At 37.8% G+C, this 22,973-nt stretch overlaps 1 long non-coding RNA gene across 1 annotated transcript in view; it reads left to right on the forward strand.

Annotated features, from left to right (window-relative positions):
* Window positions 1-210: 210 nt before the first annotated feature.
* LOC134168124 (uncharacterized) overlaps window positions 211-22,973 on the forward strand; it is a 36,436-nt gene continuing 13,673 nt past the window's right edge. Inside the window, exon 1 of the long non-coding RNA XR_009966438.1 lies at window positions 211-336. This is a non-coding gene — a long non-coding RNA (uncharacterized LOC134168124). The remainder of the gene's footprint in view (window positions 337-22,973) is intronic.

A 22,973-nucleotide genomic window follows, 5' to 3' on the forward strand; every position in this document is an offset into this window, starting at 1 on the left:
AACCATCATGACTTTAGAGTGATGAAAAGCAGCACTCTGCTGTGTTGTAAACTGCAGCTAGTGTCCTACCAACTCATGAAGGGTAAACTGGGAGCTTGGTGCAGGTGATCTGTTTGTGCTGTGTGAGCTCTGAGGAAGAGTGGCTACTGTTGGTGTACTTGTCATTGTTTCTACAGCATCTGTTGGTACTTGTCTGATTTTTCTACAGGTTATCTATGCCTTGTGTAACTTTGCAGTGAGCTTGATGTAGTCAGGGAGGAAAACTCTTCTAGAACAGGCATACTACGCAAGATGAAGACTTCTTTAAAAGTGCTAGCTGTTCATAGGACACAGCAGGTATTTTTTCTGCTGCGTAACTCAGACATGCACCTGCCCTCCTACTGTGCTTCTGAATTGTACAGCCATAAAGTTTAATATAGTCCTTTCGGGCAGGGAGGAAGAATGGTCTAGAGAGGGAGAATATATATATTTATATAATGAATAAAGGCTGAAACATGCTGCAGGCTTTAATTAAGCCTCTAGAAACATTGTGTCAGAAGAAAGTAGATACCAACATGAACTGAGTACTGATATACTATTCAGAGATCATAACCTTGGTCTAATTACATTATTAGTATATAAATTATTGTGTGAATTATTTAAAATTAATATTACAGATATTAGTTGTCATTAATAACTTGGAGGTGCCTTTTTGTCACAGAAGAACAGATTAACATAATTACTGCATGAAAAGTAGATATTGATGAAAAATTACTGTTTGAGACATTGTCATTACAGTATGTATTTTTTTTCTATTCACTTTTCTCTGTTCATCAGTCTGCACTTCTAATTATTATCTTTGATAAGAGCTGTTAACTTTGTGATTTATAAGTAGGTATGTTGATATGGGATATATTAACACCTAGATGGATATAGATGATTTGTTACTTGTGGAAGGTAAAACAGAAGAAATTGTGCAGCAGCTTAATAAACTAACTTGTAGGTATCATGGTTATAGTTGTGTGCATCTGTGCTGACTGTAAAATCCTGGTCTCAAATAAATTACTCACCATTTGTTTCCTTCTTTTGGTTGTTTTTTCCCCTTCATCTTCTCGAAGGTGAGAAGAATCAGCAGTGTAATTAAAGCCATGATACACATTGCAAGAAATTAGAGGTGCTGATGTTTTACTGTAACTGTTCGGTGCCAACTGTTGAGGAATACTGGCTAGATAAGAACTCAACACAGAGAAGGCTTCTCAGTGTGATATCTTCAAAACAAATGTCGTGCCTATGTGTAATATTTGTCCAGAAATCTGAAAACCCCCTATTTGCTAGTAATCTCCTGAAACTGCTCAGAGAGAAATAATAGCTGTAGTTAAAAACTTGCTGAGTGCACCTGTAGATGGACTTTTGGAGTAATTTTTTTGCAGTTGAATCAAAGAATCCTGGTTTATCTATGGTTAGGTAAACATTTTCACTCTAATGGCAAATACATAGGAACAAACATATTCCATGAAATTATTCTTGTGAAAGAAAGGGGCATATTTCTGTGAGTGGTTTATTCACAAGTTGTACTTTGCGTTCATTTACTGCCTGCTACTTGACTGTATTCCATATGTAGATGTCCTTTCAGATGTCCTCTGTCCAGGAGAACCTTAGGCTAAATTTTCCTGCTGTGTAATTACATGCTTTCTTTATCCTTCATGCATTATGTAGAGCTCTTATAGGTTTTGGGAGGTGTGTGTTGTGGTGGGGTTTCTTATTGTGTGCTTTTGCTGTTCTTGTTTTGCTAGAATTTTTTTCCCTGCTGTCAATTAGTGATGTTTCTTTTAATTCTGGGTCATATGTGAATGGCCTGAATTAATTATTTTCCAGCTTTATCACCAGAGGAATGGGAAGGTAGTAGGGAAGCTATTCTGCCTTTTGTGGGAGGCTGCTGTTAGCACAACAGTTCTGTGGAAATAATAAACTACTGGTTAATGTTAAGGAGCTAATTTGCTCATTAAAGATGCTTTTGTGGCTGATTCCTGAGGAAACAGGGGTTGTGCTTGTCCTGGGTTTTAATCTTAACGGAGGTATGAGAGTTTTATCTGTTCTTGACAGGTTTCTTTCTGTCACTGCCAGTCTGGTGTCTGATGCTAATGAAGTTTGTAAGTATGTAACAAAGAGCTACTGGATTCAAACTGCTGTTTTCAACAGTTCACACATTTAATATATTTATTAAATGTTCAAGAAGGGATGTTATTTTTCTGGTACAATGACTGATTGTCTTATGTAAGACTATACAAAGTTATTTTTCTCATTGGCAGAGCTTCTGTTAAATTAATGCTTAATAAGGAAAATGTCACTGAAATTATTACAGTATTTTGCTGTAAAAAAAATAGATGAGCAAATCCTGTCATATTTTATTTTTCTTTTATTCCCTAGTGATAGTTAAGCTATGACTTAAGAATTTTTCTGCTGCCTGTGTTGCATACAATAGGTTGTAAGAACTCTACAGCAGCAGAAGAATTCTTGTTGAATTGCAGTGTATTTTCAGTTCATGTAACATTCAGTTTGTTTTAAGACTGCAGGATAGTTTTCTTGCATATGGGGCTACAAGCGTAATGTCTTGGGGTTTTATACAAAATATTGAAAGCAGGAACTGTGTGCTTCTGGCTGTCATCAGGAGTTGTTCACTTGATCAGCTTTTGATCACAATCATGTTGTGGTTTGGACTTTTTGTTTTTTTTTTTTTGTATTTTGTTTGTTTTGTTTTTAGTTAGCTCAGGAGTATGAGTATGAACTGGCTTAATCTGAGGGTTTAATCAGAGGTTTTGATACTTTGGGTAGGTTACCTGGAGAAGGATAACCTCTTGTTTTCTGTAGGAGCTGTCACTGCCTGTTATGATAGGTGTGTGTTTCACAGATTAAGGAGGATTGCTTTGCCCAGCAGGGGATACATGTTAAGCATTATAAATGCTGACAAGAAGGGGTTGCTTCTGAGTGTGCAAAAGGATAAACATAACAACTTTGGCTATTTAGTGATGAAAATCATCCGCAGGCACCATACCTAGTTGACTTAAAATTTTGTATTGTGAATTAGCCTGTTAATGCTTTTGAGACTCCCTAAGGACTTACTCTTGTTTGTATTTGTGGGCTGATTTCTGTCTCCCGTGATATGGATGCTAAACTTAGGCTCTAGGAAAAGTTACTCCTTTGACTTTTACTAGATTTGTAGGCCGCATCCTAGACTGTGGGGGAAAAAAGAGAACTCTGTTTCTGAGTAAGGTGTTACAGATGGTGCATGCTACTTTTAAACACAAGCTGAAGTGATAACACTTGCATGCTCATTTCCATTTCCAGAGCTTTAAAGATGAGCCCACTCTGCAAAGGTGAATATAGAAAGTGATCTGGCAGTGTGGTTCATCATAGCTGTGTAATCATGTGTAAGTTCTATATGCATGTAGTCAAACTGTGTTTGTGTGTAAATACAAACACACGTCTTTGTGTGTTTGTATATAAAAAGTGGAAAAACTTACTTATTCAGTATTTAAGAATAGACAGACATAAACTCTATAAACACAAAGTGGTGATTTATGTGAAGTACATGTTTGAGGAGTTTTTCTCCCCAGAATATTCTTGAGTTGTTGGATTCATATGGACATTTATAACTTTTACTAGCAAAGCCTTTCATACATTTGGAATACAAGTGAGAGCACTTTTGCACAGTGTGCCCTATACATTACTATACTGTTTTCTCACTGATGTCTTCTGAAAAGTTTTAATTACTCAGCCTTGGCTTCCCTAATGATGAATAAAATCTTGCAAGTTATGACCCTCACCTGGAAATGAAAACAAAAGGTGTGATTACTACTTCAAGAACAGCAGCTTCTACAGATTTTTGGAATGACTAGTGAGGTTGAGCTTCTCTCTACCTTTTTGTCAAGTGCCTCTGAACTGTGTAGATGTAAGTCAGTAGACCTGCAAGAGCAGGTACTCTGAATCACAGCATGTAAGACTTGCTTGTAAGACTTCCCCTTGTTTTTCTCTGTAAGCAATATGTGAATTTGTTCCCTAGGGAAATGACTGGACTCACTGGTGTTGGTCTGTGGGGATTGTTTCTCTTACCAGTGTTGGGTTCAGGCAGTCCTTTAAAATATGAGAACCATAGATCATTTCCTTTTCTACCTGAACAGTTTTGAGTTGTGTATCTCTTCTGTTCATGACACTTCTATGTGACCTCCATGCTAGATGGTGTTCTCTTATTCATTCCTGTTGATTCTTTTCTGCTTGGCATGAACACTTATTGACAACCACAATCCACTGCTACCCAGATGCATGTCCAAATCATCAGAACATCATAGTTTTTTTTATTCTTCCATGGGTTTGTCTCTACTTTAATACAAAGTTGAGCAGTGGTTTTCTGTTATGGACAGGATTCTCCCATCAGCACACCCAGAGCCTGACACTGAGGTCAGTTCAGCATAATTTGGAGACTGATTGCCTGTATGAAAAAAGTTGATTTAAATCTTTGCAATTAAGCGGGCAAAGGAAGAAAAGCCAGATTTATCTCACAGCTGCTAACAGGGTTCTAACTTGGGAAGTTGATCTCCTGGAAGAAAACTGAGCTATTCACCCCATTCTCTGCTGCAGCATTCATCTGTATTTATTTCCACATTTTCACTGTTTATAAGTGCTAAAAGTGAATTATTCCATTTCAGATGGAGTATTTTGATTCTTGTGACTATTTTTGCTTTGGCAAAATGAGCCAGAGTCAGGTTTCTGTTAAATGTTATCATTTTTATATGATGTTTGCAACTCAAACAGAAAATCAGTTATTGGATGCAATTTGCTATCAACCAAAAAGTAATGTCTTTAAGGTCTGGCTTTGTGTGGTGCTGGAAGGGGGAGAGCTAGAAAGTGCCGAATTGATGGTTATTGGAAGATTTTCCCTTTTCATGCTATTAAGCATTGGTTGTAATGATTTTTGGGGTGTGCTGGGTTGGGATTTTTGTTGGTTTCCTTGCATCATTGTTTAAGATAGTGAGTTCTTTAGAAAATACTGAAAAGCTATTATACAAAGTAGTTTACAGACTTGACTAAAACTTTTCTTTAGAGTTAACAGAACATGAACAAAAATTTTCATCAGCAACTTTTTCTACAGTTATGAATTAACTGTGTGCAACTTCTTCGCAGTTATTAGTTGCATCATTGCTTTCTAGTGCAGTGGTGCTCTCTGCTATAATCATTGTCCATTGAGATCGTATTTGTACCACTAATAGAATGGGCAAATAAGTAGCCCTAGTGCTAATGTACATCTGTTAGGAACTGTAAGAGCAGTAGTGACTGTAAAACTCTGTGACTGAAATTCTAAATGATGATTATTCCTGTAATGTCATTTGTGACTCTTAGGAAGCTGTCAGGGAAACATGATTATGCAGCATGTTCATCTTATTTTGAAAAATGTAGGAAAAGGCAGCTCCCCTTTTTGTTGTGTGCAGCTGTGTGTGTGTGTGTGTGTGTGTGTGTGTGTGTGTGTGTGTGAAAGGGAAGTGAGAAAATATGTATAGACGTTTAAGAGGGAGGAGGACCCACAGAAAAACAGAAGGAACTCAGGAGGAAGAGCTGAAGGGAATTACTAGGTTTGAGTGCAGTTGAGGCTGGATTGTCAATGAACAGACAGCAGGTCAGAACTGATCCAAGAAGTGAAGAAATGGAAGCATAAGAAAATGAGAGACACACTGGGATAAACACTCCCAAGAAATAGCAGTTACTCACTGAAAGTCCATTTTTGCTGTTTTAAGTCTAAATGCATAGATAGGATGATTTGACATTTTGTCTAAAACGGAAAACAACATAGGAAGGAAACTTCCAATCCCAAACTTCTTGTGTTCCCACTGAATGTGAAACATCACACTTGAGCTTTAAATCTTTAAATTTCTCTTTTGTGCAATTTTGATGATTACAAATTAGCAGTACCTTGAAATGCATCTTATTTTGTGTGTCCAATTCTATCAGCCCAAATACAGAAAGAGCAAGACTTCAGGAATTTTCTGTGTATGCAAAAGATGCTTTTCTGCAGGACTGTACTGAAGTTAGCAGAAAACAATTACTTGGAAAGCTGGCTAGAGATAGCTTTACAATGTTTCAGTGGGGATTTGTTAGGTGCAAGCTGAATGTTAGCAAGGAATAAAATTGTGTCAAGGGGCATTTCTAGCACCAGATGCTCTGCAAAATGGGCACTGGTATTTTACTTTTGCCTTTGAGCCTGCTTCTTTGTAAATGCATTTTTCATTTTTAGTATGGAGAAGAAATTATTTTTGTGGTTTAATTGTTTATTTTTCTGGGGGAGTGTGTAATCACCACTGCCCCCCCTTCCCCACCCCAGCCACAAAAGTGACCTGCAAACATGTCAATGATAACTGCAATATATGAGGGTGTGGAAGATCTCCAGGATTACAAGCCATAATTACTGAGAAAAATTTGTTCTTTTTCTGTGATCTATTGTGCCAGTTTTTCTGGAAGTTAATTTCTTCTGTAGGCAATCAAGAATATTTAATTTTGAGAAAGTATATGACTCCAGCTGTAAAATGTGCTTTGTTTTCAGTGCAGACTGTGGTTCAAGAGAGAATGATTTTTCATTTGGTTCATTCTTTTTATCACAATAGTGTTTAATGTGCACAAGTGTAGAATACTTGATAGCTGAACAGCTATAAAGTGCTGGTTTCACCCAGATCAGTTGCTAATGCTTTTCAGCCTGTTAATCCAGGAATAGTGCTGGGTTCACTATTAAATGTTCCTGGAGAAATGAACTTCCTTCCACTATATCTGAAATTAGGTAACATTTAAATTTTTACTTGGCACAGCTTCTGAGTTAATGAGGATTGCGAATACATTTCAGCTTTACTGTGCTTTGCTGTAATTAGGGCAGTTCCCATTCTAAAACTTGTGTCTGTATTGAAACAGTCTTCAGATTTTTGGATTTCCTAGAATTAAAGCAAATGTGTATCCAGCTAAAATGAGTTCAAGATGCGCAGACAGCTTGGAGAAGCATTCAAAGATTGAGATATTAAAGATAATTTTTGTACTACTTGTTTGGCCAGTTTTCAGTAGTGGTTTAAGGAATTTAAAAGATCCCTTTTGGCTCTGAATCTGAGCAAGTGACACCTTTGTTCAGAAGAGGGAGGACACATAACTTAAAGCCTCTGAAGATACTGTACTCTTGCATACTGCTAACTTGACTGTTCACTCTGCTGGCTCCTCCCCACCTTGGATTCCTGTTCCCTGCTGAATTGCATAATGAAAGTTCTCTAACTCCCCCACTATCCACATGCCTTCCCACACAGCCACTTTCCATTGCTAAAAATGGATGGAAGAATTCTAACTCACTTGTTGAAAAGCTCACACAATGCTGCTGAATCACATCTCAAAATAGGGATAAAGCTTTCGAATTCTCTTTAAAAACAAACCAACCAAAAAAAACTGACCCCAAACGAAAACCCCAAACTCAGTACAAAATCCAGCAAAGAAAAAGACACAAAACCTGACCCACCTCCAAGATAACCGAAAAGAGATTATAGAAGGGGAAAACAACTATGAATTAGCTTTTAATTCTTACAGCATCAGTCTAAAATAAAGCTTGTAGCCTGGCTGCTGTTTCAAGAACAAGAATTTGCAGTGTAGTTCACATAGCTCCTGAATGGCAGGGGCCAGCAGTGGACAAGTAGCACAGACAAGTTGCTAGTTGGGAAAGTATGTAAAAGTCTACTTTATAGTAAGTATAATGGTGGAAGCAGGAAAATTTAAGTGGACTTTGGTGTATGTGTCTCTTAGTGTGGTTTATAGCTAGATCCAAAGGGAAGGAGGCAAAGCAAGACCTTTTACTGGCTGAATTCCACTAGCTTTTATTTTGAAACTTGCCTTGATATTCTGAGGACAGCAGAATCTTTACATTGCTGGGAATCAAGGCCTAGCAGTCAGAAAAGAACATACTGTATAGCCAATTCTAAATATACTTAAAAAACCAGTGCAAAATCACATATTGAGCTGACTCAAAGTGTGAAAGCTTATCAGAGCTCATTGAAAGTGGTAACAAGGACCTTGTCAGACTAAAGTTGGAGTCTGTAACCTTTATTTGGTGGATATTAATTTGCCAGGTGATAGCCAAGTCTTCCACTGTCTTAGGCATAGTTCTCTTTTTTCCCCCAGTAATAGGATCTGCATAAATAGTGAGACTGTAGGTATTTTAGGGATGTTCTGGGGAAAGCTGTGAGAGAAAAATTGGAAAGCAATCAACCTGGGTTCTTTCAAATTCTAGAAGCCTGGTCTTCTGGTCTTGTCTTTTTGCCAAAGAACTTCCAATGGTTTCTTCTGATGAAATAAACTGGCCATGTTGCTGCTTCTTTTTTCTTTTTTTATTTCAGTTTCTCACTGTGGTGGGTCATTGTGTCGTCAAGGTCCCCTATCCTGGGGTCTGTCAATCTGTACTTGTATCACAGCTTAAGCTTAATGGATCTTTCCTTTACCCTGTATTTGCTTTCATGGACTTTCATAAGTGGGTGTGTTTTGTTTTTGACTCTGGGAGAGACAAAGGTATTTTAAAGGGCTTCAGGTGGGTCTGTTCTTCTGCTTTTAACTTTGCACACGGTGCACCCTGCCCTACCTGAGTTTCTTATTAAAGTTTTTATGAGGTCTCACTTGTCAGCTATGTGTGGTGGAAATGCACCTTTAAATGATCCCAGACATATTTTTTTTTAACTTTATTTTTCCTAGCTAGGATACCATGTGGAAAAAAAAAAAATTGCAACATCTTATACCTCACTTGTGGCACAGGCAGACAAGGATCTCTTCTCTATGGTTCTCCTGAAAGTGATGAACTTGTTCTTTATGACAGTTGAATTATTTTCTTGGTCATCTTTAAATTCTCATTACTTATGGATGTTCCTTTCCAGTACTTTAAGGATTTTGCATGTTTTCTCCAATATGACCTAATTTTTTTCCTGGTAGTTGAGAAGAAGCTTTTCATGGTTTAAAACAGTGCAAGGAGTTAAAAGCACTGTGACTGACTCTCCCACTGGCTACATCTTAATGAGTTTACACAAAATCAGAGTCCTATTATACAATGTGTTTGTTACCAACTGCAATGAGAAGAATGGCCCAGAGTGGGGGTACTGCAAATGTGTCATGGCTTAACTGCAGCCCACAGCAAACCCCCACATGGCTAGTCACTCACTCCTCCCTGCAGTGGTATGGGGAGAGAATCATAAAAGTGAGAACTCATGGGTTGAGATAAATACAGGTCAATAGGTAGAGCAAAAGCTGTGTTAGCAAGCAAAGTGAGATCAGGGAATTCATTCACTACTCCCTGTGGACAGGTAGGTGTTCAGACATCTCCAGGGAAGCAGTGCTCCATCCCATGTAAGTTACATGGCAAAACAAATGGCAGTACTCTGAATGTCTTGAACTTCCTCCTTCTTCCTCCAGCTTTGTGCGGAGCACGATGTCATATGGTATGGGACGTCCCTTGGGTCAGTTGGGGTCAGCTGTCCCAGCTTCTTGAGCACCCCCAGCCCTACTGAGGAGCAGAAGGGGCCTTGACTCTAAGTGCTGCTCAGCAGTAATGAAAATATCTCTGCCTTACCACCGCTGTTTCCAGCACAAATCCTACCACAGCCCTATACTGGCTACCGTGGGAAAAATGAATTCCTCTGCAGTTAGATCCAGTAAAATATGCTATCATGGCTGATGATAAAAACTTCAAAAGCATTTGAGTTTTGTTTTTAAGTTTAAAGTAAACTTATAGGTTGTTTTTGCCCCCCCCCCCCCATATTCAAATGAAGATCCCTACTGTTGTGTAAGGCTATCAGATATTTCTGCTGATAAATTGCAGAAGCCTCTGTGAAAGGGCTACCCAGTGTGCCATTGATAACTACCTGATCATTTTGTGGGTCATAAGGAAGCTCTGATCTGTGAATTCCAAACTGGTGTAATGCATGGTTTGATTTGCTGGTCTGCCATGTGTAGACAATTCTTATTTTAATAAAAATCAGTAGAAAACTTACTTTGGCTTTGGGTATTTGTAACTTTTGCATTGTTTTTTTTGGAACCCAGGAATATGTTTTATACTACTTCTACTGGGTTTGATACTTCTTTTGAATTCTGGTTTCTTCTAACTCACTGACTGTGGAAATCCTCTCATTATCTGTACAATTAGCTGCTTAATGCAGGATTCAGAGGAAAATCTCCTATGTAAGCCTTCATCTAGGAAACAAAACTAGTAAAAGAAAAGGGAATCTGTTTGCTTCTCATCTCTAATATTGATCACTAAATCTGACTGCATCTGCCAGTAACTTCTGATTATAACTAAGGAGTGATCAGTGTAGTAAGCTGGCCATTGGCAGGGTGTTTAAGAGCCTTGCATGACTTATCAGTTGTCTGCTACTTGACATTTAAAAGGGAGGAAAAAATTATCGTTGCCTTTACCATCGAAGCACTCCCTATATTAAAGAGACAAAAGAATTTTTGTTGTGAGATTTGTGTACGTGAATAGCAGAAAAAAGTACAATGGGAGATGGCTACAAACCCTTTTCTGTATTGCATGTTGCTGGCCTATAGTATTTTGGGCATCCTTGTCACCTACCTACTGGTGGCACGAGGTAGTTCTAGAATGTAAATGTTGAATCCTAATTGTTGTGTCAGGAGACTCCAGTAAACCTGACAGTCTGCGCTCTGAATTTTGTCTGTGATGAGCAAGAGAAGCATGGCAAGACGATTGCTACAGTGTTCCAGCAGTACCAGGATAAAGAGTCATCAGAGAGTGTAATGAGTTGTGTATCAAAGCAGCACTGGGAAGTGAATATACAGGTAAAGATCTGGAGCACTGAGACGTGCTGGAACTGCATTCTCAGATCTGATCAGGGAGGGAGGGAACAGACCAAACCAAAAAAGGGTTGAATGATGTAGTTGGTTTTCTGAAGCATAATGAACACAAAGCTTCCATTTCCTCTGAGGTCTTTTTTTTGTGCAAGACGTAAGTTTGTCCAGAGACATTCAGCTGACATTTGAGCCAAGTAAAATACTGTGTAATTGTTCAGGTAAAATAGTACAGAATCAGCTTTATTTTTCATAAGAACAGAAGCAAAAATACAGTTTAGAAACATGTTTTATCCTTTCAAATGACTCTCAAACTATGAAGTGATTTGTTCTGTTAAGTAGAGGCTTATTGCGTCTATACACATGCTGTGGGTGGAAGATGCATCTGATGGTTAATTCTAAAACAAAGAAGCAAGTTACAGTGAGTGGGAGAGCCATGACATGTTGGATCAAGTCTCATCCTTTTCTTAGAAAGTTCCTTATAGCTTAATATAGAACTATGAAAAAGCCTTCCTCTTCTCCTCCTTCACTCTAACCTGAGAAAAATCCCAAGGTCCAAAACAAACATAAGGCACGGATTTTTTAATTAGAAACACAGGGATAACTGGAATGTAATTGTTTGCTTTTACTCATTTTTACCATGCAAGATGTATGTGCAAAATTCATTATTTGACTTTGAGGGTGAAAGGATTTGAACTTGCAATTTATTTTTGGTGTTCTCAGGAGGAAATTCTGTTTAAGCTTAGTAGCAATGGCTCGTGTATTTAGAGCTAGGTCCTTATCTTAAATTAGTGTATCGTTGATGTTTGTATCCTGTGAGTTTCATATCCATGCTTTGCCTTCTGCTTAATGCAGACTGGAGACATAATAGCACAAAACCTCCTCCCTGAAAACCCACCCATCAAAGACAAACCCACAAAGAGGCTTAGAACCACATGATTGTAGTTCAAAGGCTGAACTTAGAGGAATCATTTGAATGCAGTTACTTGAAGTTTTTCATGTGACTGCTTCTTCAAAGACATTTTTAGTTGGTTTGCAGGTCTTGAAGCCCTGGGAATTGATTTGTGGCATTTTGTGCTTAGTTAAAATCAAATGCAATAGCCGTGTTTTACTTCTGGTACTTTCTACAAGAAAATTAGTCTTTTATTTATAAGCATGTCTTAAGTACTAGTAATATGGAGAATTCACTAGTCTTTCGCTTGCTAGGTTCTTACTTCCTTAGCCTCAGAATTGATTTTCTTTGAATGTGAAGGACTTCTCTATTGCTTCTGGGCACTCTCTGTCCAAAGAAATCACTAGCTTTTTGTCAGGCTGAATTGTGACTGCAGACTACTGCAGGTAGTCCCCTCCCATCACCAACCAGTAATCCAGTAACAGGCATTCCTTCTTTAGGATGTCTTCTGAGCTGGATTCTGCAGTTTTGTGCACAAAACGGGGGAAGATGCAGTAAGTAATAGGCAATTCCTAAACTTGTTAGCAGCACCAGAAATTAAATTTCAGTCTATCATTTGCAGCAGGCATGACTTTCTGTTCCAGCTTTGTGTTCTGTTGTATGACTTTGTTCAGCTTCCAAGGGCATCTGGAGTTGCTGATCAGGTTATGCTGTTTTCTTGCAGTATTGAGTTACTTGTGCTACCAGAATTTCTTGTATTCCGCTTAGACCAATTGCCCCATTACCTTAACAGTCGGGTAGTAAGTAGATTTGGTGAATACAGTGGGGGCTGATTAACTGTTCAGGTTAAACCACACATAGGGAAGACAGAGCAAGAATGGTCTGCAGCTTATGCTTTCAGAAGTAATTTTGTCATTACTGTGGGTCAGGATAGCCTGTGACTGTGAAGTTGAAAAGGTGTAGTCTCTGCAGGAGGTGAAGTGGCAGCCAGAGAGTAGCACAGCAGTCGTGACTGTGTCTGCCTCCCTCTGCCAGATGAGATATTTTAATCAGTTATGTTGTCTCATTTTCTTAGAAGTGTCCTTGCACTGAATGATACAACATATTTGGACTAAACATAGAATCATAGAATTTGATGGTGCTAATACCTTGATCCACAGCAGCAATCCTGTGTCTGAAGTCTTGGAGAGCAGCTGTCTCCGATTCCTGTTACTTTAGTGAGTAGCTCCAATTCTGGACATATAGAAAATTTTCAAAAGGGGGAAAACAACATGGTGATTTTGGTTGCAATGAAAGAGATTTGAGAACATACTTGAACTTGCAAGTGCTGATAATCTTGTGTTTTTGTGGTTCATTTTATTTTTTTTTTTTGCATTGAAATCTGGAGTGTTATTGAAGAATAGATTTTGTAGAGTGTCTGGAAGGAAGGACAAGTAAAAACCATCTCTATGAATTTGATAACTCGCTTTGAAAGGAAAAATAGGTAAAACACAGATAAGTTAGAAGTGCTCAGTGTTGCAAACGTATAAGAGCCCTAATACCATTACCTACACAAACTTGTGGAGTTTTGCAAGAGTGAAAATGATACATTTGAAAATGTGCCTCTCTCCCTCTGTCTCCAGGTATATGTTATCCAGCTGTTAAAAGTTGCACATACAGTGTCTTGACTGGTATTGTGCTTTACATATGTAATATAGTACATTAGATGTAAAACAAATGTGTGTATTTCTAATTCCTTGTTTCAGTGTTCTTTCCTCTTCCTGAATCTGCCCAATTGTGGTACCTTAAAGACTGAATGTTACAGAAATGCTGCCTCTTTTCATACTTTTCTCTTGTGTCAGCCAAAACCGCAGAATGGATAGTACTGTGATGCTTTGGCAAAATAGCTCATGCAAGCTTTTGCATTGTAGAATAAAGCAGTCAATATAAAGGCTTTCATCTCTGTGCTAAACTAACCTATTTCATGGTGAGAAGTAGTTTTTCCTTAGTCCATGAACCCTTCATGAAGTTTTTAACCTACTTTCAAAAACTACGTCAGGTGGAGAACAGGCTTAGCTTGCTTGCTTTTCTGTGGAAAGAAAAGGTGACAGCTGTACCCTGCTCCTGTGCTAAATGAGCACAAGGTTAGGTAAAATGGAAAACCATATTGCACTTGGCCTCTTTGCCTACTCTAATGTAGAGGCAGCAAGTCCCCAAGTATAGTAGGTGAGGAGTCTTGTTCTCTGTCTTACTGATACTCATACGTTAATGACTGGAAAGACATAAAGTAATGCTTACGGTACTTAATGTTGCAAGGCTTTGAATTTGTTGTGCTTCCTCATTACAGTTGCAAATCTGTCTTACAAAGATAAAAGGTGTAAAATCAATGTAAAATATGTAATTAATATATTGATAAATACTTAAAAATACACACAGTCTGCAGAACTAATAATAAATTTGAATCTGAACTATTATATCAAGAGAAAACAGACTATTTCTTTAGTTCTTGGCCTTCTGTAATCATCAGTGGGCATCTTTTGTGAAACTTGTATTTTCTTTTTTTTGTCTGACTTACAAAGATTAAACAAATAATAAAATCCCAAAACATAGTGGTGTTGAACTTGGTGCATGCTTGGAGAACAGAAGCTGAAGCAAAACTGAAATATTGCTTGTATGCTTAAGGTTGAAATCCTACTTGTTCTATCATGTCTATAAACTTGCTGGTGAAATGTGCAGGTAAAATTTTGTCCCTGGTAGAAGCTGTTCAGGGAGCAGAGGAATGTTAACTGTGTGCTTGCTGTAGCGATGGAAAAATAATCTGAATTGCTTGCAATGAAGTGTGCTGTGTATTCTTTTCCACTGAAGTAGATGCTATGCACAAGAGTTATCCAATACAGAGGGGCTGAGGGGTCATGGGATACTAGCATAGGTTAGAATCTGTGTTGGGATGTTCCTTAGTGCCCTGGATAGCTTTATTACTTATCTCGCATCGTTCGTTAGAGAAGCACGGAGTAGCAGCTGCTCCGTGTTGTATGCAGATATCCTTTTCTCAAAGGAGCTGAGGATTCAGATCCTATCAGATAATTCTTCGCTTACGTGAGCAAAGTGCAGAGCACAGCTCCTTCTCAGTGAGGAGAAAGAAAAGAATAAAATTATTAATGTATTTTGAGCAGATGATTCAAACCAGCAGGTTGTAATTTACCCTTATAGCTTCAGGATTAATGTGTGAAGAATCCCTGGAAAACAGATTTGATCTGCCTTTTTATACGTTATTTTCCCCTCTGTACTGTGTTTTGTTCAGTGCTTACTGTGTTCTATCTAAAGCAAACTTTTTTTATTTCTAGTTCCTTGTCAGTTAATGTTCGTCTTTGATCTGTGTCATCACAGTTGTTGCTGGGAAAGCAGATTATGATTTCTGCCTTTAATAATGATAGCACTATTGTGGTTGCTAGAGCAAGAGGAATTGCTGAATAGGACTTGGACTGTGGCTTTATTATCTTCAGTTTAAGGAACAAAAATACTAAGGCGATTATGTAGTCGAACACTACAGAGAAGACTGTCAGCTGTAGTTCAGATTGTAGCATTGACTTTTATTTTCATTTTTATCTCCAAATTATGCATAAAATAAGAAGAATCAGTTCCTGTAAGACCTCTGAAGGAGTTTCATTTTTTCCTTTTCTTTTTGTTTAAAACCTGCACCATCACAGCAACTACAACCCAAAACCTGAGCCACCCCCAATCCAAATGTGTGCTTTCTAAAATACCAAGTCTCCTTGATTTTTTTTTTTTTTTTTTTTTTAAAAACCACCTGCTATCAAGCCTCAGTCATTTTTTAATGATCCCCAGCCCCTCCTGTGGGAGGGCACTGTTGCTGCTGGCAATTAACATTAATCAGTTGGCTTAGGGTTCAAGGTGTCGCAAAGTTTGGATGCCTCTTTGCTAACCAACAGCCTTTTTAGTGCAGTGGATATCATTTGGATTTCATCTTTCTTGTGGGACTGATCTCCACAAAGATGTTGAAGGCCTGAGGAAAGGCTGGTGCAATGGCAGGAGTTTTGCTCCCATGTGTTCTGTTGAACTGGGAAGTGTGTGAATGTCTTCCTTTTCTCCCTATTTGCTTTCTCCCTTCACTCTTTTCTCTCTGGACAATGTAAATTCAGGAACTAGGTTATCTTTCTGGTTTTAACACAGGAAAGAAGCCATAAAACTGGGCAGATAACCGTAGTAAATGGGCTAGTTGGTTTATTATGTCTGAACCTTACTGTAACATCCTCAGAGAAACAGTTCTGAAAGTTGGGGTGGTAACAGGTTTAGACGTAAAAGAATACTTACTAGGTGAGAGAACTAATCCCCGTGAGCCGCCTTCTGTGTTGGTGGTGGTACAGGTTGCCCTGACCTAAACTGTAAGCTTTCTTATGTTCAATTTCTTTGCAGATTTGGGTAAGTATCTGACACTTGTAAATTAAGATATTTTCCCAAATTGCTATTCTTAAAAATTAAAGAGACTATATCTGCCTACTGAAGGTTTCAGTGCTTTTTACTTTGTAGACTGAAATCTGTATGTCCCATTATCTTGGGAAATCAGTCGAGTCTGGTATCTACCATTTATGGTCCCAAAATAGGTTAGGGACTGGGTGTCTCATTTAAGTATTTGCTGAAAATGCATTGGTATTTGGCTTTCTACACTGAAAAGAAACAGAATACCGCTCAGCATTTTCCTTTTGTCATAAGCAGTCTGATTTGGGAAGATTTGTGACAGAATGGTGAGCCTGGCACAAATACAGACTCCTTTGAATCTTTGGAGTTTTGAGGATCAAGTAGTTTTGTATCGAATGTGTGCACATAAACATGGTTCCTTGCTGCTCTATCAAAAAATCTCAGATGTGCGCTTTAAGTATGTGACTAGTAGCACTGGGTGAAGTTATCTGTCGTAGGTACCACACTGAGCTCCAGCGCTCTTGTGAGAGATACAGGAACTAGGAACCAAATAGGCTGAGTATCAGTAGTTGCTTTCAAACAAAGGAGGACTGCACTGTATTTGCAACAATGGAAAATTTATTTCTCTGTATCCTGGTAAATGTGCCAGTATTCTCTAGTTTGCCTTTCAAAGCCGAAGGAGCACAAAGAATCCTACTGATAACCATGGAGATGGGCAGTGTCCGTGTTGAAAACCCACGGCTGGTAAATGGAAGGAGACTGTATAATCAGAACAGAAAAAGTGATTTATAATTACTGTGTTTCCTTTACAGGGAAGAGCCATCTGTAAGACAACTTTTTTGATCTACAGTAGGTAGAGGGGGCCATATCTTTTGAACTGTGGCAATGTTTAAGTGCAAACAAAATCTGTGATGGAAGAGGATGGTATACATCCAAGTGTTCATGCTTTGCAGATGGGCTAAAACAATAAACAGAATGCTGAAGTGAAGATAATAGCCCCTGAAAGCATACTGAAATTGTAGCTATTGGCTGAACTGTACTGACTGTATCTATCAACCCAATTTTATTCTTAATGTTGCTTTACTTGTTTTGTTCCATTGAAACATCTATGTTATGGAGAAAAGTTTAAAAATGCAATGCAGACTGTATGGGTCCAGCTGCTTGCCTACTCTAAAAAATGATTTAAAGTTGAATACGTTTGCTTCTGTCTGTTGTTTGATGTTATAAAGTGCAAAATAAACTTGTTTATTGTGATTCCAGAACCAAGTACTCTTAATCGGAACTCTCCATCTGATACAGCTTTGATCTCTTTAAAAAGTGTCCTATTTGACATGAATATGAATAGTAGAATGTAATACTTTGCCAGGTTGAACTGTTAGCTGGGCTCAGGGTTATGAGTTTCCTGTTGATGTGTAGATGAAGTAAAGCGACATGTTCTCTAAATGGACTTTCTTGCCGGCAAAGAAGGCAGTTTTCACTTACCTGTCCAACTTCTGTGGTTGAGGATTGCCAACTTTTTGGTATTTTTTCAGTTACTGCAGTTTCTGTGTGGTGTTTGTTTTTAGCAAGTAGATTTGATAAGTCCTATTTGGAAGTGCATAATGTGCCTACAGGAGGGGCACTGAATGCTCTCATGAGGGGAAACAATGCAGCTATGTTTATAAAGTCTTTTAAATATTTTGTGTTCTAAATTTGTATTTTGAGCATTTCAAATCTTTCAATTGTTTTTCTTTTATTCAGGACCAAATTTGTACTAAATCATACCATATGTATAGTTTCCTTCTGAAAAGCTTCTAATTTCCTCAATACTTTGAATTCTAAGCTGGATGCCTTGGGCTACCAAGAGAAGTGCCCACTTGCATTGAAGCTGCAGGCATCAGACTACATGAAGTGTTAACCTCAATAGCTTCTTTTGAGGATGGAGTCAGGAGTGTAAACCAACAATAGGGACTGAGCTGCTTCCCTATGTCAAAGGAATAGTTTTGGGTTTGTTTTATTTTATTTTATTTTTACTACAGAGTGTGATTCCTCTAAAACTGCCTTCCCTAAAGAATCTCACAAGTATCCCATGGTAATAATGAGCTCTTGCACAGCACAGTCACATTTGCTGCCCTCTGGTTACTTGTTGCTATACTTCAAGTTAAGCAGCAGTTTCATCAAACTTTATTACTATCTGTAAGAAAGAATATTAGATTTGTGATGTTCTGCACAAGTAGGGGGTAGTCAGCTGTTACCTGCTTGAAAGCTCAAACTAATTTCCTCATACTGTCATTGCTTCATCTTCCCATGTACTGTTTGAGTTATGTCAGCAATAATAAATTACCATCATAGCAGTTGCCTTGGATTTGAGTGCTGGACTTCACTAAATAAAGTGAAGATGATTGTGGATTAATACTTCAGGAGAGGTTGTGATGTTTGTTAATAATGTTTAGTATGTAGAACCTACCAGTTTTTGAATTATCACACTATTCTAGTCAAACACTTTAAAACTTAAGAGCAATTTACTCACCAGGCTCTGAAATTTTTAGCTACTGCTAAACCCAGGACATAGTCCTTGCAAGATCTTCCTGTGTGCTGACATTAATCCCATGAGAATTCATCCTCTTCTTTTCCCCAACACTTCTTGCAGCATATTTTATGAAATACCTGAAAAAAAAACAAGATGCTTTTACTGAATTATACAAAATCTTGTAAGGATATGCATTTCATTTATTCTTTCCTGTGTTCATGCAACAGTGTTCTATCAGTTAGAAGAAGACTTGCAAAAACAGTGGTATTTGCTATTATAACTACCTCACACAAATCTCTTGCAAGAAGTGCAGGCAACAGCTAGGGTGACTCTTTACTTAATTTAGGTACTGAGGTACTTCTGTGTTTGGAAGTACTTCTGAATTTGTAGGGTACCATATGGATCACTGTCTGGTTAGTTTTCAGAGTTGATCAGGGTATGCTTGAGATCAAAAGTGTACTTCCTTCAAGTGCTGACAAAAAAGGTCCCTGATGCTTGAAATTTCATTAATTGTGATTCATGCAGAAGTTAGGAAGTCATTCAGCAGCTAATTAATTAGGGAAATGTCAGGTTTTACATGCACTGAGTCAGCCAATGTTAGATGTACCAGCCATATCTATCAAAAGTCGTACTGTAAGGAAAACGTATTTTGTCACAGAACAGTGTTACGTGGTGAGAGGATGTACTGCTAAACTTTAGTTAAGTGTTTTAGACTTCATAGACTTAAATTGCCATGAGCAGTTAGAACAGAGCTTACCTTCATTTGTATTTCTGTATTCTGATTATTTATATAAAGGAATGCCTATTCTAATCCAGCAACTCTTTTGGTAACTAACTTAACTTCAAAGGAAATCTGAAGAGTAGTAGCGGATAAACAAGCTTCCCTTGAATAAAATTACCAAACTGCCAAAGTCCTTATCGCATGCAAATGAAAATGTTAAACCACTGTATTTGTGTCGTAGTACAGTCTTCTTTGGTCTGAGATGCTTCTTTCAAGGCCTGTGGTTTATACCATTAGTACCGTTCAAGAGAATAAACTCCAAAAACTCTAGAGTGGGTGTTTTTAAGGGTCTGTTACTGAGTACTGCTTAATGATATTTTGTTTGTTCATGATCTGAATCCACATAAACATGAGGACTCCAGATTATGGAACTATTCACTGCAGACATTGTGAGTATGAAATGTCTGCATGGGTTCAGTAAGAGACTGAAAATGTTAATGAAGCGAGAGGTCATACACAGCCTGTTTCTGGCTTGGGCTCTATGAATATAAACAGTCTGAGAAAAACTATGATATTCTTTGCCTTGTCCTAAGATGCTTTTGTAGGCATCTGTTTTATGCCACGATGGGAAGTAAAGACAGACTACAGTGCTACAAATGGGTGCTATGATGAACTTTGGTTCAACAATGTACAGCTATTACTACTTTGTTATGGCTAGGCAGAAGAAAAAGGGAACGGTTCCTTTGCACAGCATAATGGTCTGCTGCTGATTTTATGTTATTTATTTTATTTTAATTTTAATGGGAACCTTATAATAAGCAAAGCTATTTTTTTTTTTGTCTCCAGGAGCTATCTGAGCAATTGCAGGAAAACATATCTTTTAGTAATACATAAACATTATTTTTAAAAGTACATTAGCCTTACAAGAGAAAATAGCATTTGTAATTGTTATCTCTTACAAAGCACATGGGGAAATAGAAAATGTGTCTTGTTGGATTAGTGTGCTACATAATGTATAAATGTGAATTTCTTTGTGATCTTTTGAACACTGAATTTCACAGAAGTGTCAAAGGTGCTGCTGCTTGATAGCTTTGCCAGCAGATAAATGCATCCTGATTCTATTTAAGCCTAAGCAGTACCCAATAGCTCTTTGCATCTGTGTGTGTATGTATAATTCATCCACACCAGGTGCAGGTACTGGTGCACTCCTTCACTGCCATCTTAGAAGTGGAGGCAGCTGAATGGTGGCAGTGTGACAGAGTATCAGTTTCTAGCCAAGATTGTCATGGGGTTTACATCTGGAACTTGAAGCAGAGCTCTCAAAGTCTGTTAAGATTTATGAACTGCCTTTGTAGACCTGTGAAGTTTCTCTTGGCTAACATGCGTGTTCTCCCATGTGAGAGATTGGAAGACTGTCTCCTCTTCTTTTTCCTCTTACATCATATGCCACTGAGCAATTGAGTAAATGACAGATTTCAAAGTGATTTTTAAATAGCTTATTTCTTGAAATACAGCCTTATTGGATTTCATGTGGAGGTAGCTCTCAACTTTGCAGTGCCTATGTTAGTGTGTTACTTTACAAGAATTTTGTATCAACACTCTAAAGAAGCCTCAGTGGAGTAACTGGGTGAAAATCCATTTTGGAGACTATTATGTAGAAGTATGTATGTAGAGTATGACTTCTTTCACATAGATTTTCAATTTTGGCTAATATTTTAATGAAGAAATACTGGGGAAGAGATGAAAATTAGATGCAAACTTGAATACCCAAGTATTTAATAGCTGAAACCTGTGAAGACCTAAATATCTGCTTATGCAGGACCTCATTAAAACCATTTTATTAAAGTCAGGCTTCATAATCCATTCCTCCCTCAATCTACCCAATAAAGTACTTTGAGAATGCAACTATGTTAAAATTTATGGAAAGAAAGTTTTTAAATGTTTCTGCTGTTTAACAATATCCGTCTTAAATTGAAATCAGAGTTTTCCTTGAAATTCCTATTAAGTGGTGTTTCTTAAAAATATTAGAAAAACTGAGAAGTGTAGAATAAACTGTTTAGCAGAGCATGCTGGGGTTGCTTCTTCACCAGATTGCTTCATTAGAAGCTTTAGTGTTTCCTAGGTATATTGTATGTGCTTTTCCACAAAAACTTCAATCTTAAAAGTTATAATGCACCCCACTTTCCATTTTAGTGATGATTTCAGTTTGTATTTTGAAATCCATGTTCTCCTTGTCTGCTCTAAAACTCTGTGTTTAAAGTGCAATGTGTTTCCATATAGGATATCTTAGCTTGAAATTTCATTTAACAATTAGCATTTTCTAATGTTATTTCCTAACTGCAGGAGCCAGGCAGTCAGCCTGTCTGACTTGCAGCGACAATTTTCAAGACTAATGAAGCCAATTATAATGTCAGTGTAAAACAATTTTAAAGTAAAAGTCTCTAGATCCTATATGAAAGTTAATAAGCATTGATTACATTTTACCTTTTCTGGTTTAGTTATCCATATGTATTTCTGTCTCTGAACTCTGATATTTTTATGTTTTCGTTTGCATCCTACTATGAAAGCAGCCCAAAGATTGCGTAGGCATTCAGTTAAAAAGGAGCATTGCCCCAAATGTATCTTGTGTCTAAATGAACAGAACATGTTGGCTGCCGAGACGCATCATATAAAGGAATACTAGAATTTTAAAAGGAAATTTTAAAAGGAAATAATAAAAAATACTCAATGGGAGTGGGAACTGGCTTCTTTAACAACTGAATTATGAGGCAGAATAAGTAGCTGGATATGAAGTGAATTTGGTTATACAGTATGAAATTTTAAAAGCTTTTACAGGAGAGGTCATTTTAGACCTAAGAAACAACACCAGTTCATACCAGCTCAGGGAAAGAAGAGAACAAATCCCTGGAGTATTTCAAAGTGAGAGTTTTGAAGCTGGAATAGATGAAGTGTGATGTTAGAAATCAGTGCAAATGTATATGTGTTGCCACTAGTGCTCTTTGAGTTTTACTCAGTCATAAGGTGCCCTTTGCTCCCTTCTGCTGTAGGAATACTGAAATGCCAGATGCAGTGGAAGAGGATAAGATGGTCAAGTCACTACTGAAGTTCCTAACAGTTCTGCTTGATTTTATTTTGCTTGGTCACTGAGGGACTTAGAACTGATAGATTGAAGAAGCAGCTGTGGTGTAAATGCTGCTTTCAAAAACCCTGCCTGTTTATTTTTGGAGATGCTTTTGTAACCGCCTTTCATGTGCCTTACTTAATGCCAGTTAACTGAAATGAAAATAAATGTTTCCAAAAAGTCCATAAGGCTTATAGCAGCAATTCCACAATGGTAACTGTCAACATTTCCCTAGTTGCTAAAATGTTGCCGCAGTGTATATATGATGCACTGTTACATTCTCCATATCTAGAATAGCAAAAGCTGAAGTGCAGTGATTTTTGCTGTGGAGTAGCTGTAGAAAGCTGTGACTTGTGGTTGCTGACAAGTAATGTTAAATTACCTGTTAAATACCCCAGATCCTCAGTTCTGGTGCTGAATACTTCAATACCAATGAATTTTCTTTTTTTGTCGAAACATTCCTGTCTTTAAGAATATTTCA

This window comes from Pezoporus occidentalis, unplaced genomic scaffold (genome assembly GCF_034315485.1).
Source record: "Pezoporus occidentalis ecotype Australia unplaced genomic scaffold, CSIRO_AGI_Poc_V1 ctg30, whole genome shotgun sequence".
NCBI lineage: Eukaryota > Metazoa > Chordata > Aves > Psittaciformes > Psittacidae > Pezoporus > Pezoporus occidentalis.